Source organism: Hirundo rustica, chromosome 25, assembly GCF_015227805.2.
Source record: "Hirundo rustica isolate bHirRus1 chromosome 25, bHirRus1.pri.v3, whole genome shotgun sequence".
Taxonomy (NCBI): domain Eukaryota; kingdom Metazoa; phylum Chordata; class Aves; order Passeriformes; family Hirundinidae; genus Hirundo; species Hirundo rustica.
In genome coordinates, this window is record NC_053474.1 from 5,218,074 (window position 1) to 5,235,226 (window position 17,153).

At 58.3% G+C, this 17,153-nt stretch overlaps 1 protein-coding gene across 6 annotated transcripts in view; it reads right to left on the reverse strand.

The window, feature by feature from the left end:
• The window catches only part of HIVEP3 (HIVEP zinc finger 3), a 270,464-nt gene that overhangs the window by 108,368 nt on the left and 144,943 nt on the right, over positions 1-17,153 (reverse strand). For 4 of the 6 annotated variants that reach the window (XM_040086052.2, XM_058423553.1, XM_040086051.2 and 1 more), the window contains one exon: positions 11,500-11,592. The exons of the other annotated variants lie outside the window; for them this stretch is intronic. The gene's annotated coding sequence lies outside the window, so the exon portion shown is untranslated. The remainder of the gene's footprint in view (positions 1-11,499; positions 11,593-17,153) is intronic. 6 annotated transcript variants of the gene reach the window in all.

A 17,153-nucleotide genomic window follows, 5' to 3' on the forward strand; every position in this document is an offset into this window, starting at 1 on the left:
AAACCCGGCAAAACGCATCCCAAGCCTGGCAAAACGCATCCCAAACCTGGCAAAACGCATCCAAAACCCGGCAAAACGCATCCCAAACCTTGCAAAACGCATCCCAAAGCTGGCAAAACGCATCCCAAAGCTGGCAAAACGCATCCCAAACCTGGCAAAACGCATCCCAAAGCTGGCAAAACGCATCCCAAACCCGGCAAAACGCATCCCAAACCTGGCAAAACGCATCCCAAACCTGGCAAACGCATCCCAAACCTGGCAAAACGCATCCCAAACCTGGCAAAACGCATCCCAAACCTGGCAAAACGCATCCCAAACCTTGCAAAATGCATCCCAAACCCGGCAAAACGCATCCCAAACCTGGCAAAACGCATCCCAAAGCTGGCAAAACTCATCCCAAACCTGGCAAAACGCATCCCAAACCTGGCAAAACGCATCCCAAACCTGGCAAAACGCATCCCAAACCCGGCAAAACGCATCCCAAACCTGGCAAAACGCATCCCAAAGCTGGCAAAACTCATCCCAAACCTGGCAAAACGCATCCCAAACCTGGCAAAACGCATCCCAAACCTGGCAAAACGCATCCCAAACCTGGCAAAACGCATCCCAAACCTGGCAAAACGCATCCCAAACCTGGCAAAACGCATCCCAAACCTGGCAAAACGCATCCCAAAGCTGGCAAAACGCATCCCAAACCTGACCCTGCAGGGTTTTGCTCCAGCACAGACACAGCCCTGCCTCGGGGTGAGGAAATCTCTCCCGCTTGGCAGCGATGGTTTCACCCCTGGCGCTGCTCCCGCTCCTGAACCTTCCCCAAAGGCGCTGAGGGATTGGGGTGAGCGCACAGGGGATCCCAAATCCACCCTCAGCCACGTGGAGCCACCTCAGGCCGCTCCAGCAGAGCCACTTGTGGCCGTGGCTCAGCTGCTGGCACCATCAAGGGACACCCATCACTGGTTCCCCCCCACCACAAACCCCACCCATCTCCACCTTCTCCCATTCCCCCAAGAACACCCCCCGCCTCTCCAAACTATGTTTTTCCCCCCCATCTTCAAAACAAAAAGCTGATTTATTTTATTCCTTTTTTCCCCCTGAAGCAGCACCGGAGTCCCCAGCACCGACCCTCCCTTCCCCGGTGCGCCGGGGGCTCTCCTCTGCCGTTTCCCTTCAGCTGTTCCTCGCCTCCCTCGGAAACAGAGCCAGCAAAAACCTCCTGGAAATGCTGTTCCCAATTAAAGCCAGCCCTTATGAAACCACTATCGCAGCCACTTGCTGGAGATATTTCTCCCTAGAAGAGCTCGCAGCGTTTCCTTGATGAACCCCCAAGCATAACAGTTTCCACAGCGATTACAGAGCGGGCGGCCGGGCCAGAAATAACACGGAGAAATGGAAAACATCCCCTGCTCTGCCTCTCTCACACACCCAGCGGGAGGAGAGGCTGCGCCCGAGCTGGGGACGGGCACAAACCCGGCCCCGAGCAGCAAATGATGGACACTGAGCCAGAGCAGCGCTCTCGGAGGAAATTCCGCTGTGCTGGACGGAGGGACGAGCCATGCCCAGGGTCCAGAGCAGCTGGAAGGAAAATATCCAGGATGTTTTACCCACCTGAGCCCCGGGCGCTCTGTCCTGCCTTGGGAAAGGCGATTGGGGCTCTGGCACAGCGCCGGGGCAGCGGCAGGAGGGGAAGTGCCAGGTCTGGGGGCTCCCCTGAGCCACCCCCGTCATTAATTCAGAGATTCGGGGTCTGTGCCGGGCAGAGCTGCAGGTCCCAGCCCTGCGGAGCTGTCGGTGCATTCCCAGGATGTTCCCGTGCTCCCATTCCACGCTGTGCCTCGGACTTCCCACGTTTATTCACCAGAACCCTGCTTTTGTTCCAGCAGACACCTCTCCAAAGCTGTTTCCCGCACCAAGAGCCCTCTCCAGTTCAAACTCTTCACTCTCAAAGAAAGAACAAATTCAGAGCCCTTTTTTTTTTTTTTTTTTTCCCAATAAAACCTGAACTTTTTGCTCCCCAGAAGCCTCACAAGAACCTTCCCCATCTCTCTTGTCCCCGCGTCCCTCCTGAGCTTTGTATGGCCTGGGAAGAACCCAGCACATTTATTTGTGTGACAAATAAATTATCACCTGGATTTCAATCAGGGATTATTAAATCAGCTCCCTTTGCTCAGATTTGGCAAAAATGGGCTCAAAAATCCAAAAAAGCCCTGAACAGCCACAATTTTTGGCATTGTGCTTGACACAAGTCCTTCCCAATTCCTGCCAATCTCCCATGCAGCGCTGCCCTCTGGCACTGGGAGCCATTCCCTGTGTCCTGTCCCTCCAGGCCTTGTCCCCAGTCCCTCTGCAGCTCTCCTGGAGCCCCTTTGGGCCCTGCCAGGGGCTCGCAGCTCTCCCTGGAGCCTTCTCCTCTCCAGGGGAGCACCCCCAGCTCTCCCAGCCTGGCTCCAGAGGGGCTGATCAGGAATTGTTGTTCCAACTCTGTGCCCTGGCAGGGACACCTCCCACTGTGCCAATGTCCAGCCTGGCCTTGGGCACTGCCAGGGATCCAGGGGCAGCCACAGCTGCTCTGGGAATTCCATCCCAGCCCCTGCCCACCCTCCCAGGGAACAATTCCTGATTCCCAATCTCCCATGCAGCGCTGCCCTCTGGCACTGGGAGCCATTCCCTGTGTCCTGTCCCTCCTTGTCCCCAGTCCCTCTGCAGCTCTCCTGCAGCCACATCCATCCCTGGATCCATCCCTGAGTGCCAGCAGAGTCTCATTTCCAGTTCCAAGCAACGGGATCGGGCCATTCCTGATATTTTAATTCACAGATTTCTGTCTCTACACCTGTTTGCCTCAAAGCCTCAACTGCAGGGCTCAGGTTTTGGCTGCCACCTCCCACCTCGAGATCCATCCCCAGCTCTGATGGATGCAAACAGGAGCACAAAGCGTTTTCTGCCAGGTGGGCGCCAGATCCAAACCCCGCAGGCAGCAGAGTGCGGCCACGGCGACGAATCCAAACCAGAATCCCAGAGCAGCTCCAGCCTGGGGGGGCTGCAAAGCAACAACACCTCACCTGGGACTTCCCCTTCGCCTCCTTAAAGCCCCAAACCCTGCAAAATGCATCCTAAACCCTGCAAAATGCATCCCAAACCCTGCAAAATGCACCCCAAACCCTGCAAAATGCATCTGAAACCCTGCAAAATGCATCCTAAACCCTGCAAAATGCACCCCAAACCCTGCAAAATGCACCCCAAACCCTGCAAAATGCACCCCCAAACCTGTACAATCCCCCCCCAAACCTGCAAATGCACTAAAACATGCAAAATGAACCCTAAACCCTGCAAAATTCATCCTAAACCCTGCAAAATGCACCCCAAAACCTGCAAAATGCATCCTAAACCCTGCAAAATGCACCCCAAAACCCACAAAATTAACCCCTAAACCTGTACAATCCATCCCCAAACCTGCATATGCACTAAAACATGCAAAACAAACCCTAAACCCTGCAAAATTCATCCTAAAGCCTGCAAAATGCACCCCAAAACCCACAAAATTCCCCCAAAACCTGTAAAATCCATCCTCAAACCTGCAAAAGCCATCCCCAAAGCTGCAAATTGCATCCCAAACCCTGCAAAATGCACCCTAAAACCTGCAAAATGTATCCCAAAACCTGTATAACCCATCCCCAGACCTGCAAATCCACCCCAAAAGCTGCAAAATGCATCCTACACCTGCATAAAGATGATAATTAATAATGAATGAACAAATAGAATAATATATAAACGGCAACAACAATAAAAATAATATGAAGAGTAATAATAAATGTGATGTTTTCACCCCTGGTGCTGTTCCTGCTCCTGAACCAAAGCAGCACCAGCCCCAGCAGCTTCCCAAAGGCTCTGAGGGTTTGGGGTGAGTGGAGACCCCCGGAATTCGGCAGGATTGCCTCTGCAAGGACACAGAGCACGGCAGGGGACTGGGATGCTGCCAAGGCGAGGGGTGAGGAGCCAGCCCGGCTTCACCTAAATCCTTCAGTGGTCCTTGGCTCTCTTCCACCCTTTTCAGGGGTTTTTGGCTCTCAGAGACGCCCCAGCATCACCCAGAGGGGTGAACAGAGCTGGGAATCTTTAACTGATGAGGCTGGAGCCAGGCTGGGAGAGCTGGGGGTGCTCCCCTGGAGAGGAGAAGGCTCCAGGGAGAGCTGCGAGCCCCTGGCAGGGCCCAAAGGGGCTCCAGGAGAGCTGCAGAGGGACTGGGGACAAGGCCTGGAGGGACAGGACACAGGGAATGGCTCCCAGTGCCAGAGGGCAGCGCTGCATGGGAGATTGGGAATCAGGAATTGTTCCCTGGGAGGGTGGGCAGGGGCTGGGATGGAATTCCCAGAGCAGCTGGGGCTGCCCCTGGATCCCTGGCAGTGCCCAAGGCCAGGTTTGGAGCTACCTGGGATGATGGGAGCTGTCCCTGCCCATTGGGATCTTTCAGTTCCCTCCCCACCCAAACCATTCCGGGATTCTGTGACAGGTTCCAGTTATTTGCAGTCGCTCCCTGTGCACGAAGCGCTTCCAACGCCATTTACTGGGAATGCCATCTAAAATAGCAGCCATTTATTTTTATTTAGTGTTGTTTTTTTTTTTTTTTTTTCACCCCGGTGGAAAAAACTCTGCGGTCTTTTGCAAACTGCCGTGCGGGGAGTGTGGCAACGCTCCTGGGAGGGAGGGAGGGAGAATATTTTTAACCCCATTTTACAGAAGTGGGAACTGAGGCACGCACTTTTCCACGGAAGGAGATTGGCCCCAAACCCTTGTGAATCCTTGCAGGACGATTTCCAGCAGAGATCCTCGCTCCCAGAAGAAGCAGGCGCTTATTCCAGGCTACAGTGGCCACACTGTTGCGCCCCGGCCAATTTTCTCACGTAAACACGGCGGTGGAAGAGCGGTTTCTCTTCAGGTTTTGTTAATTTTAGCCTGAGAAAGTCACGAAGGAAATACCTCAGCACCACGGGCAAGATGGTGGGAGGTAATTAAACACCCAGCTCCACTTCCCTTCCAGCTCAGAGCAGCTTCACATTCGCTGGAGGCATCTCCAGCTCTATTTTTGCCCCCGGTTCCAGCCTGACCTTCCACTGCACCGCGTTGTTCCGCACACAAACACTCCCCACCTCCAGGCTGAAGGCATCCTCCTCCCAAACGCAGCCCAGACTTCATTTGCCTCTCTAAAACGTGCCGAGACCCAGCAGATTTTCAGCGGGTGCTCAAATTCACCCCAACAAAGCCCTGTCCTGCCCCTCCATCCCCCTCCCAGGCCAGTGAGGTCTCCAGTCTGGGAAATTTGCTGTACAGAGAATTAAAGAATCCCCGATCCCAGAGCAGCTGCAGGGTCCCAGGGGTGTTCATCCCATTTACAGCCCTGAGCAAAAGGGACAAATGCAACTTCCAGCCCCTTACTGAGCCCTGGGTGACCAGGGTCCCTGATTTACAGGTGATGGGACCATCCCAGGGCTTTCCAAAAGCGCCCACCGGAATCCATCCACGTGGACTCCGGGAATATTTCTTATTTTTAATTTCTACTCGGCTCGTTTCAGTCCCACCCTTCCCCATAGCTTTCGTTTATAACGCTATCACTTCAGTTCACAGATTTTATTCAGTAAATGCCCCCAGAAAGGGAACAAACCCCCCAAAACCTTGAACGGAGGGAACACAGGAAACCCGTGGGCAGCCACTTGAGGAGTCAGCAATGCCTCATGGAAAGCTGTGAGGCACATCCCTGTCAGTGACAGCCCCCAGCTCTGCCCCGGGGTCACTCCCTGCACCCCTCGGGATCCAGCAGGGAATGGGGAGAGCCCTCCTATCCCACCCTTTTCCCTGGGAATCTCCCTGCTGCTCGAGGCAGGAGGAGCCAGGCACAAATCCCGGGCTCAGGGGGTTCTTCCTGAACCCCCCCAAAGCTCCTACAAACCCTCAGAGTCTCCCAGTTTCCACTGCAAATCCCTCAGGGACTAAATGACTCCCACTCCATCACCTCCGGCAGGGGATCCCAGAGCTGAGGGTGAAGGAGGCCGAGGCAGAAATTCCCTAATTCCTGGAACACCTGAGGCAGAAATCTCTCCCTAATTCCCCTGATGCTGAGGGTCTCTTCCCCCCCGCCTTCCAAACCCTGGGGCTCTGTGCTCTCCTTCCTACGGAACAGAACTGTCCTCGCCCAGGCACCCACGGCCAGCATCGGGATTGCACCTCCAAATTTCCTTACATCCAAGGATTCCCACAGGAATATTGCCAGGACAAGCCTGGCTGGCAGTGGCTTCACGAGGGTCAGCTCCCAACCGTCCCCAGATCCCTGGGGAGGGCTCCGTGCTTTCCTTCCTGTGGGAAAGAGCTGTCCTGCTTCTCCAGGCACCACGGCCAAGATTGGGATTCCACCTGCGAAATTCCCTGTATCCAGAGACTGCTCCCACACAAACCTGCCATCACTGACAGGTCTGGCTGGCCTCGGCCTAGCGAGGCTCTCACCTGCCCCCAAACCTCCTCTCACCTGCCCCCAAACCTTCTCTCACCTGCCCCCAAACCTTCTCTCACCTGCCCCCAAACCTCCTCTCCCCTGCCCCCAAAGCTCTCTCCTGCCCCCAAACCTTCTCTCCCCTGCCCCCAAACCTTCTCTCCCCTGCCCCCAAACCTTCTCTCCCCTGCCCCCAAACCTCCTCTCCCCTGCCCCCAAACCTCCTCTCACCTGCCCCCAAACCTTCCCCCACCTGCCCTCAAACCTCCTCTCACCTGCCCCCAAACCTCCTCTCACCTGCCCCCAAACCTCCTCTCACCTGCCCCCAAACCTTCTCTCCCCTGCCCCCAAACCTCCTCTCACCTGCCCCCAAACCTTCCCCCACCTGCCCTCAAACCTCCTCTCACCTGCCCCCAAACCTCCTCTCACCTGCCCCCAAACCTCCTCTCCCCTGCCCCCAAACCTCCTCTCACCTGCCCCCAAACCTCCTCTCACCTGCCCCCAAACCTTCTCACCTGCCCCCAAACCTTCTCACCTGCCCCCAAACCTCCTCTCCCCTGCCCCCAAACCTCCTCTCACCTGCCCCCAAACCTCCTCTCACCTGCCCCCAAACCTCCTCTCACCTGCCCCCAAACCTTCTCTCACCTGCCCCCAAACCTTCTCTCACCTGCCCCCAAACCTCCTCTCACCTGCCCCCAAACCTTCTCACCTGCCCCCAAACCTCCTCTCACCTGCCCCCAAACCTCCTCTCCCCTGCCTCCAAACCTCCTCTCCCCTGCCCCCAAACCTTCTCTCACCTGCCCCCAAACCTCCTCTCACCTGCCCCCAAACCCCGGGGCTCTGCGCTTTCCCTCCTCTGCCTTTTGGACCCTGCAGGAGAGGCGGCCTGAGCAAGGCAAACTCGGGGTTCAGCCCTGGAAAGGTTTCAGGAATTCCCTGCCCTTCAGCCCGAGCTTGCTGGGAAAAGGGCCCAGGCTCAATTTTATGGGATTCTCCTGGGGTGAACTGCAGCACCGAGTGAGGGCTCAGCACACCCCTGGATGTCTCGGTGCAGCCCATTTGGGAGAACCCCAAATCCCAGGTCTGGATTCAGCTGGATCCGGCTGTTTTCTGACAGAACTCTGCCTAAATTCCATACAACTACTGAAGAATCAGAGCAAAACACCTGAAACCCCAAAGCCTGATAACACTTCAACAAGCAGGTGACCCTCCAAAATCCAGGGAATGAGTGATGGATGGGCTAAAAGACGATTTAGGATCTGGAAATTGAGGAGCTGCTGAAGCTGAAAACCTCATTAGCACAAGGAAGGGTTTAATAAGGTTCCCCCCAATGCTGAAGATGCTCTGCTCTGATTTGGGACTAAAAAACTCCTAAAAGTCGCCCAGGATGGTGCCTGGCTTCAAGGCAGCGAGCTCCCTCGCTTTACAAGCAAGTCCATTTCGGGAAGGTAGGAAAACCTGATCTCATGTTTTCCCCTCACTTCTCCCGGCTCAAAAGCTGCCAAGCAGTTCCCAGAAGGAAGGAAAGTGTCCCCAAAAGCTGCAATTTTTTCCGTCCAACTGGAAACAACAACCAAAAAAAAAAAAAAAAAGAAAAGAAAAAAGAAAAAAAAAAATACAAAAATACCACCGAGGTCTTGAATGGGCTGGTTCCTGTTCCTCTGCGGGGAGAGGCTGCTCGGGGGGTTTCCACTGAGCCCACCCCACCCAGCCCCGCTGGCTGAGCCCCTCACCTGCTGCACCTGCCAGCCCCCTCCGAGAGCTCCAGGCAGCGGGGAGTGCACAAAAACCAGCCCTGCAGGGGCTTGCCTCGGGGCTTTGCAGGGAAAACGGGGCAGCGTGGGGGCCGGGGGAGATTTATGGCCACATCCACTCTCCCCAAATGTTTTCTGAGCCCCTCCCGCCCCAGCCCCCTCGGCACGGACGCACAATGCGCCCTTTGATGCTCGTTAGGAGCTTCACCTTCTGCAGGCTGGTAATTAGAGCCGGGCAGGATGAAAATCTCCTTCATTTGTGATTCCTGCCCCAATTGCAGGGCCCAGGATCCCAGCTGAGCGCTCCGGGAAAGCCCAGTTTCTGGAATTCCAGCCGGGGCGCAGCGGGAGCACAAATCACCTCCGTCCTCTCTCAAGGTGGTCTCAGCTCAGCCCCGGATTAACGAGCCAGAGGTGCGAAGGGAGAGCTCAGCAAGTGTAACAGGCAGGCTGGAAAACAGAATAAACATTTCCCTGCATCCCAAGCAGCCCCGCAGATCCCAGCAGAGCCATAAAATCCCCTAACAAGCAGCCTTTCTAAAGGCACGGACAACGGCGCTGAATGTATATTTGAAATAAATCGCTCTCCTTCCCAGAGAAGGTTTTTTTTTTTTTTTTTTTCCCCTTTTTCCCTACGTTTGACCCTCCCCTTGCCAAGAAACCCAAGGCTCTGAGGCGCTTCGGAGGCGGCTGAGGCGCTTCTGGCGTTCAACACGTGCGGCCAGAAGTTGTGACAGCGGAGCTGGGAGGCAGCAGGAGCCTCGGCGAGCGGGGGGGACGGAGGGAGGAGGAGGAGGAGGAGGAAAATCATCTTTGCTGAGGCAGGAGCAGCTGGACGCGGCGCTGGGACCGCGCCAGTGACGCGCGGGGAGTTCCCTGGAGCCCCTCATTACCGGGCTGCCACCCAATCCCCGGCACGGCCGCGGTGATTTCCCTCCAGGACACACTTCCCTGCTCCCTCGGCTTCTCGGGAAAGCTCCCAAGGCAGCTCTGCCCCGGCCCCGCGGCCCGGGGGAGGTTTCTCAACAGCGCTTCTGTTGTTCGCTTCAAGGATAAATGTTATTTTCGGGAGCGCCGCTGCCGGGACTCACCCGCGGCTCCCCGGAGTGGTTCCCCACATCCGATCACGCTGCCCCGAACACTGAGCCATTCTCCTGAGCCGAGCTTGCCGAGAGCCAACTCCAAACATTTGGGATTTTGCTGCTCCCCCCGAGCCCAGCCCAGCCCGGGCCGTGCCTCTGCTCGGCCAGCGAAAGCAGAGCGGGGCTGGCTCTGCTCTCCCCGCCTGTCCCGCACCTGGGGCAGCCCCTGAGCAGCGCAGGGGGCACAGAACCCTTCTGAGGGTGCCCGGAACCCTTCTGAGGGTGCCCAAAACCCTTCTGAGGGTGCCTTGTCCCCCCGCTAAAAGCCGCACGAGGCTCCTTCAGCGGGCGAGGGCCGGCGCAGAGAAGGGAGCGGGGCCCGTTGTGGATGAGGATGGAAATGGTCACTCACGGGGGTAAATCCCCGTCCTTCGGGCTGCCACAGCTTCCCCGGGCTCCTCAGAGGGTTTCTGAGGGGCTGCACCGCACTCGTGCCCCAGAGGACGCAGCCCCAGCCCTGCCGCAGCACTTTGCTGCCAGCGCGCTCGTTAATTAATGACCCGGGAACTCCTGCAGGTTATTTTTTTTTCCCCCTCTGATGCACAGTTCACACCGGCCCTCTACAGATTTTGGGGTCTCCTTCCTGACTGCAGAGGAACCTTCGCCAGCCCCAGGAGCCGCCGGGCAAACCCTGGGGGCAGAATTCCTGGGAACGAGCTCGGAATGGCACAGCTCAGCCCCCCTGCCCTGCCCCAGGCTCGCTGCACCCTGCCCTGGAGGGATGAGAGAAATCCTATTTCCAGCAGCAAGGCGGAAGGGGGCGAGGACGAAGTGACACTTCGGGGCCTTTCGACACCCCTGAGCCGAGTGAGGATCGCAGCATCCCACCCAGCCCGGCTGCTCCGGCCGCGGAACCGCACTCTGCTGCCACCGGGAACGCTTCCCGACAAGAACCCACGGGAAGAGTTCGCGAAGCGCCGGGACTGTGAGCAAAACGCGAGTCCCCAGGGGCACAAACACCTCCCTGGAGGGGCACAGGTGCCGGATAAACCGCGAGGGGTGGGGGGTCAGGGCGGAGACGCCACCGGGTCCAAGGCACAGCCTGGCTCTGTGCCCGGACAGGAACAATCCTTCAGCCTGGGAGCTGCAGGTGATCCCCGGGCAGCGGAGCAGCGCCTGGATTGTATTGCTCACGCCATAAATCACCGTGTCAGCTGCCCCAGACGCTCCAGCGCGCCAGCCTGGAACTGGGTAAAAGTGCCAGGCCCTCTCGGCACGGCCGGGGAGCTCAGGAACGACGAGGGGGGGGGAAAATAAAACCACGAGCAGCGCCTTTTTCCGGAATAACAATGCCCGCATTTGCATAGAGCGGCTCAGCCCGGGAGGCACCTCTGGGCGCATCAAAGGCGTTATTAATTTCCATCGAGGAGAATTAAGGAGCTTAACTCGTTAGCACTCATTTACTCAGCCTTAATGCATTTTTTAAAGCCGCCTCATTTTCTGCCCATGAGCATGAGCAGGTGCTAATCAAGGAACGCTTCAAAGGGATAAAACTCCGCGCGGGTCGAGCCCGGGGACAGCAGGTCCGGCCCCTGGCTCGGGGACATCCAACATCCTGCTCGGCAGGAGCTCCCGCGGGGGTTTCGCTGGCACGGCTCCCGCCGCATCACGTGTGGCCCCAGAACAACCCCTCGGCTCCCCGCTCGCTTTCCTGTGCGAGTGATAAGGAGGAAATCCGTCCCAGACAGGCAGACAGCCCAGCCCAGCCCAGCCCAGCGCTGCCAGCGCTCAGCTGCAGCCTCAGCGCCCGGCTCCCTCATTAGGGCCGGCCGCCAATTAACAGCCCGAGCTCGTGGCGGTGCCAGCGCAGCCCCCGGAGGTGCTGGCGGCCGATCAAGAGCCGCAACCCCCCTCGGGGTGTCCAACAACGCGCTGCGCCCGGGAGGGAGGAAAAAAAAAAAAAATAAAAAATAAATTAAAATCGCCGGCACGCAGCTCCCGGTTACTCATTGCGGTGACCTCAGCGGCGAGTGCCCTTGTGGCACCAGGGACGCCTCAGCGCCCGCCGTGCCCCTCCCGGCGCTGGGCACGGCTGACACGCGATTAAAGAGCATCCAGGCTCTGCACACGCACACTCGCACACTCACACACGCACGGAGCCGGGCCCGGGGGACGCGCTCGGCGTTACCTGCACTCGCCCCCCGTGCGGCAGCCGCGGCTCTCCCATGGCTCTGCCGGCGCCAGGCTGGACCCCGCGGCTCCAGGGGGATCTTCTGCCGCGCTGCAATAGAAAAGGTTGGTTTAAAGCTCCTTATTTGGGCAGTGATGTCAAGGGAAGTCGCTCGGGCAGCGCCTCCCCCTTTTTCCATTCACTCCACATTGTTTCCTGTTGTCAAGCGGCTGCCGGGGCTCCGCGCGCGGCCACGGGATCCTCCGGACACAGGGATTGTCCGGACACAGGGATTGTCCGGACACAGGGATCCTCCGGACACAGGGATTGACCGGACACAGGGATTGTCCGGATACAGGGATTGTCCGGACACGGGGATTGTCCGGACACAGGGATTGTCCGGACACGGGATCCTCCGGACACAGGGATCCTCCGGACACAGGGATTGTCCGGACACAGGGACTGTCCGGACACAGGGATCCTCTGGACACAGGGATCCTCTGGACACAGGGATTGTCCGGACACAGGGATTGTCCGGACACGGGATTGTCCGGACACGGGATCCTCCGGACACAGGGATCCTCCGGACACAGGGATTGTCCGGACACAGGGATCCTCCGGACACAGGGATCCTCCGGACACAGGGACTGTCCGGACACAGGGATTGTCCGGGCACGGGATCCTCTGGACACAGGGATGCCCTGGACACGGGATCTTCCGGGCACAAGGATTGTCCGGACACAGGGATCCTCCAGTCCTGGGGATTATCCAGTCCTGGCGGTCCTCCAGGTCTGGGAATCCTTCGGCTCCGGGGATCCTCCAGCGGCGGGGGGTCCTCTAATTCTGGGGATTCTCCAGTCCTGGGGATATTCCAGCCCCGGCGATCCTGCAGCCCCAGGGATCCTCCAGCCTTGGGGACCCTCCAGTTCCGGGGCTCCTCGAGCCGCAGGAATTCTCCCTCCATCCCCGGGGATGCTCCGGGCGCTGCCCGGTGCCGCTGCCCCGCCCGGGGCCGAGCTGGGCGGGCCGGACACGGGAGCGGGTCCGAGCTTCCCCCGCGCTCTGCACAGCCCTTCCCATCGCCCGTGCCGTGATTCCCACCCCTCCTTGCCTGCAGGGGCCGGGGGGAGCCGAGGGGGTCCCGGCGGCCGAGGCAGCGCTGCGGGACCGGCGCTGAGCGCGGCTCGCCCACCGCCCCCCTCCCTTCTCCATCCCTTCCTCCCCCACATCCTCCTCCTCCTCGTCCCTCCCCATCTGTCCCGGCTCCCGGCGCTCCCGCACCGGCGCTGCCCGCGGCGGCCTCTCCCGGCAGCGCACGGCCAGGGAGCGTCTCCGCTCCTCTCCGCCTCTCTTCCGCTCCTCTCCGCTCCTCTCCGCTCCTCTCCGCTCCTCTCCCGGCAGCCGGAGCCGGAGCCTTCCCTGGGGATGCGGCGTGAGAGCGGCAGAAGCCTCGGGACAGCCCCGCCCGGGGGACCGGGAACATCTCCCGGAGCATCCCCGCGGCTGCGGGAGGGACGGCGGGACATTGGAGACAGGCAGGAACAGCGGGACTTTGGGGACAGCGGGGACATTGGAGACAGGCGGGACAGCGGGGACAGTCAGGGACAAGCCGGTCCCGCCAGGTTTCCAGCGCAGGGAACTCCGGGTTCCTCACGCTGCTGCCCACCGCCTGATGAATCCCTACAACACATCCCAGGCTTCCATCTGATTGGTTTTTTTTCTTTTTTTTTTTTTTTTTAATATTCATTGCTTGATGCTCGGATAATTATCCCGGTTTTTGCTCGGAGTTTTGGCGCTCGGAGTGGGCCTACAAGAGAGCTGGAGTGGGACTGGGGACAAGGCCTGGAGGGACAGGACACAGGGAATGGCTCCCAGTGCCAGAGGGCAGCGCTGCATGGGAGATTGGGAATCAGGAATTGTTCTCTGGGAGGGTGGGCAGGGGCTGGGATGGAATTCCCAGAGCAGCTGTGGCTGCCCCTGGATCCCTGGCAGTGGCCAAGGCCAGGCTGGACATGGGGACAGTGGGAGGTGTCCCTGCTGTGTCTCTGGGTGGGATTTAGGATCCCTCCCAACCCAAACCATCCCAGGATCCTGTCATCACTCCCGTACAAAGGGGAAGCCCTTGGGATAAAAAGGGGAGACAAAGGGATTCCCTGGCAATTCCCACACAGGATCCCAGCTCTGGGCAGCCCAAGCTGAGCTCCGAGGACTGAGCCAGACACCCCTGGGTGCTCCAGGCAGCTGCGAAGAGGCAGCCTGGGGTTTTTTTTTTAGGAGAAAGCAGAAGCGGAGCCCTGCAGCCCAGGCTGTGTTCACATTTAAATTACATCTGCTTTCTCAGCACAGCGGTTCTGTTCCGTCTGTGGGCAGCAAAGCCCTGCTGGACGTGGGGGAAAGGAGAACTCCGGGCAGGATTGTTTTGCTCAGCCCCTCAGGACACGTTTGATAACCGAGTGCTGCTCCCTGATCGAATATCCCCTGGTGACAGCAGCTGCACCCCAGGGCCGGCACAGCAAAGCTCCATCCCAGCTCCCCTTTACTGCAGCCGCACAAAAAATGTTTGAAAAGAGCAAAAAGCCATCACCCCCAGCCCACTGGCTCCGCTGCCGTCTGACTCCAGCTCGATAAAGCCACAGAAAGCTGCTGTGAAGTCTCTGACAGCAGCTGAGGAACTCACGGGCTGTGCTTTTCGGGGTGAACATCCCCAGAGCTGTCCCTTGGCTCCGCCGCGTTTGCTTCGCAGGAGAATGAGCGAATCTATCAAAACACCAGCCCGGCTCTCTCCAACCACCCCAGAGCCAACACCCCCTAAACCGCCCCCCAAAAATGCTCCTGGTGCTAAAGCCACGGAAATCCCCCATAACACATTTCCTACAAGCGCGTTATTTTCTCAATGGCCCCGTTTCACACCCCATTCCAGCTGCTCTCCTTCCGGCCTCCATCAGAGCCCGGGATAAAGAGATTTTATTTGTTCCACTTTGCTCCTCCCTGGCCCTCAGCCTGAGTCACCGCCGTGTCACCAGGTGCTCAAGGTCTTTCAGGAATTCCAGGGATGCAGCCTGGAATCCGGATCCACCGCAGGGCCCTCGGGACTCACTGGATAAACAGCGGGATTGGGGCTGTTCCCTTTCCCCTTCCCACGGGAGCCGGGCTCAGGTCACAGCCGGAGCTCTGCACTGCCCAGCTCCGCTGAGACACCAGGAAACAGCCTCGGGTGGCACCAGCAGAGAAATCAGGGAAAATGTATTTCCTTCAAGCATCGGAATGCAGTGCCCAGGGCAGCGTGGAGTCACCGGGAAGGGCTCAGAAAAGGTGTGGCTGTGGCACTCGGGGACGCGGGTCAGCGGTGGGCCTGGCAGCGCTGGGTTAGTGGCTGAATTTGATTTTTTTTTTTTGGAGACATTTTCCAACCCTAATGACTCCACGAGGGCCGGGAGCAGCCCAAGGTTCATCACTTGGAGGCCACAAAAGCTGGACTGAGCAGGGGCCCTCTGGCAACGTGAGGGACTGGGAAGGACGAGGAACCCAGTTCCTACATCAGACTGGGCTCAGATGTTTGGGTGGGAGTGGAACAAATGAAATGCAGCCCCCAGAGCTGGAGAGAATCACCCGGAGCCCGAAGCAGGAGCAGCCACCAAAGCAATCTCTCCTTCACTCCCGAAGCCGGTGACACGCCGGGGATGGTGTGAGAGCCTCCGGTGCCCCCGGCAGCGCCCCACGGCCGGGCTTTGGGCAGCCCAGGCACACGGATCAGCTCCTCCTGACGCATCCATGCTCTTCCTTCCTTTTTCTTTATTTATTTTTCGTCAGCTGGAGATGAGCTGAGAGCGGCCCGGGAGGAGCTCTTGTCAAAGAGTCACCGTGTGGAGGGGAGGCAGGGAGAGGCTGCAGCACCTCTGATCCCAACAGCTGCCTCTGCTGGGAAGACACAGTCCCAGGAATTCATGGGATATTTGGGATGGAAGGACCTAAAATCCCACCCAGTGTCACCCCCAGGGACAGCTCCCACTGTGCCAGTGCCCAGCCTGGCCTTGGGCACTGCCAGGGAGCCAGGGGCAGCCACAGCTGCTCTGGGAATTCCATCCCAGCCCCTGCCCACCCTCCCAGGGAACAATTCCTGATTCCCAATCTCCCATCCAGCCCTGCCCTCCTTCATCTAAAAGCCATTCCCTGTGTCCTGTCCCTCCAAACCCTCGGAAAAAAGTAAAAACAAAATGTAATAAAATCCCTAGCGAAGCGCCAATGTCGTGCTAAAGCGCTCCACGCAGAGCCAAACACGAGCACATCGAAGATTTGGGGTTAAAAAACCGCTGGAGGTTATTTAAGATTTATTTTTGCCCAGGGTCCCTCACCCTGCCCATGACACCCAACACCCTCAACGCCCCGGGGTTGATCCCTGTGCCTCAACACCCTGGAAGGTGTTTTTCAGGTAATTTTCCCCTAAGCAGCACAAACATCCATTCAGGGAAATCCACGCAAAGGTCTTTGCCCGGTGCTGGTGGCTTCTCTTAGGCAGAAAATTGTGGTTTGGTTTAAATTGGAAAATGAAGGCCCAGGTTCCCTGGAGACTCCTGTTCCCGCTGCAGGGGCAGGAAAACACAGGGTGAAGCTCAGGCCATGCTGACTTTTGTGGAAATCCTTTGTTAGAAGCTGTTCAGCCAGGAAAGGGACTGTCCTGAGGTGCAGGGGGGTTGAACAACCACATCTCCCTCCTCACCCGGAGCTCAGCGCCTTTTCCTCCCCATCCCTCCCCTCAGCCCGGCCCAGGCTGTGCCAAAATTACCCAGTGCCTGAAAAGGCCTCTGTCAAACTGTCCCCACCTCTCCTGGTGGGTTTTTTTTTTTTTTACTTTTACTCATTTTTCCACCCTTTCTGCTGCACAGCACCTCCTTGGAGCACCCCGCAGTGCCCTGCACGCTTCCAGCCGCTCCCAGCTCATCCCTCTCCTCCCAAAATCCATCAACAGAGGGGAAAAATGCTGCCAGCACTTCCAGCTTTTTTCCATCCACATGGCTGCAGAGCTGCTCTCGGTGGGAAGGGAGGTTCCCGTCAAGGAACTGGGAATCCAGTGTGGGATCTGGGAAGTTTCCTATCAGTTCTCCCATGGATTTCCCGTGCAGCCCTCAAAGAGTCACTTCACCTTCCTGGGTCAGAGTCTTCCCATCCAGGGACAGTGTCTGGGATGTACAAACCCTGTGGGGATTGGGAAGGCTGGGAGAGCTGGGGGTGCTCCCCTGGAGAGGAGAAGGCTCCAGGGAGAGCTGCGAGCCCCTGGCAGGGCCCAAAGGGGCTCCAGGAGAGCTGCAGAGGGACTGGGGACAAGGCCTGGAGGGACAGGACACAGGGAATGGCTCCCAGTGCCAGAGGGCAGCGCTGTATGGGAGATTGGGAATCAGGAATTGTTCCCTGGGAGGGTGGGCAGGGGCTGGGATGGAATTCCCAGAGCAGCTGTGGCTGCCCCTGGATCCCTGGCAGTGCCCAAGGCCAGGCTGGACACTGGCACAGTGGCAGGTGTCCCTGGGGTGGTGCTGGATGGGATTTAAGTTCCTTCCAGCCCAAATCTTTCCATGATTTTTTTTTCCTTCCAAAGCCCCCATGCCCCAGTCTGTGCACTCCCACTCCTGACTGAAGAGGGGACAGGGAATGTTCTTTCCACGTCACCCCTCCCCTTG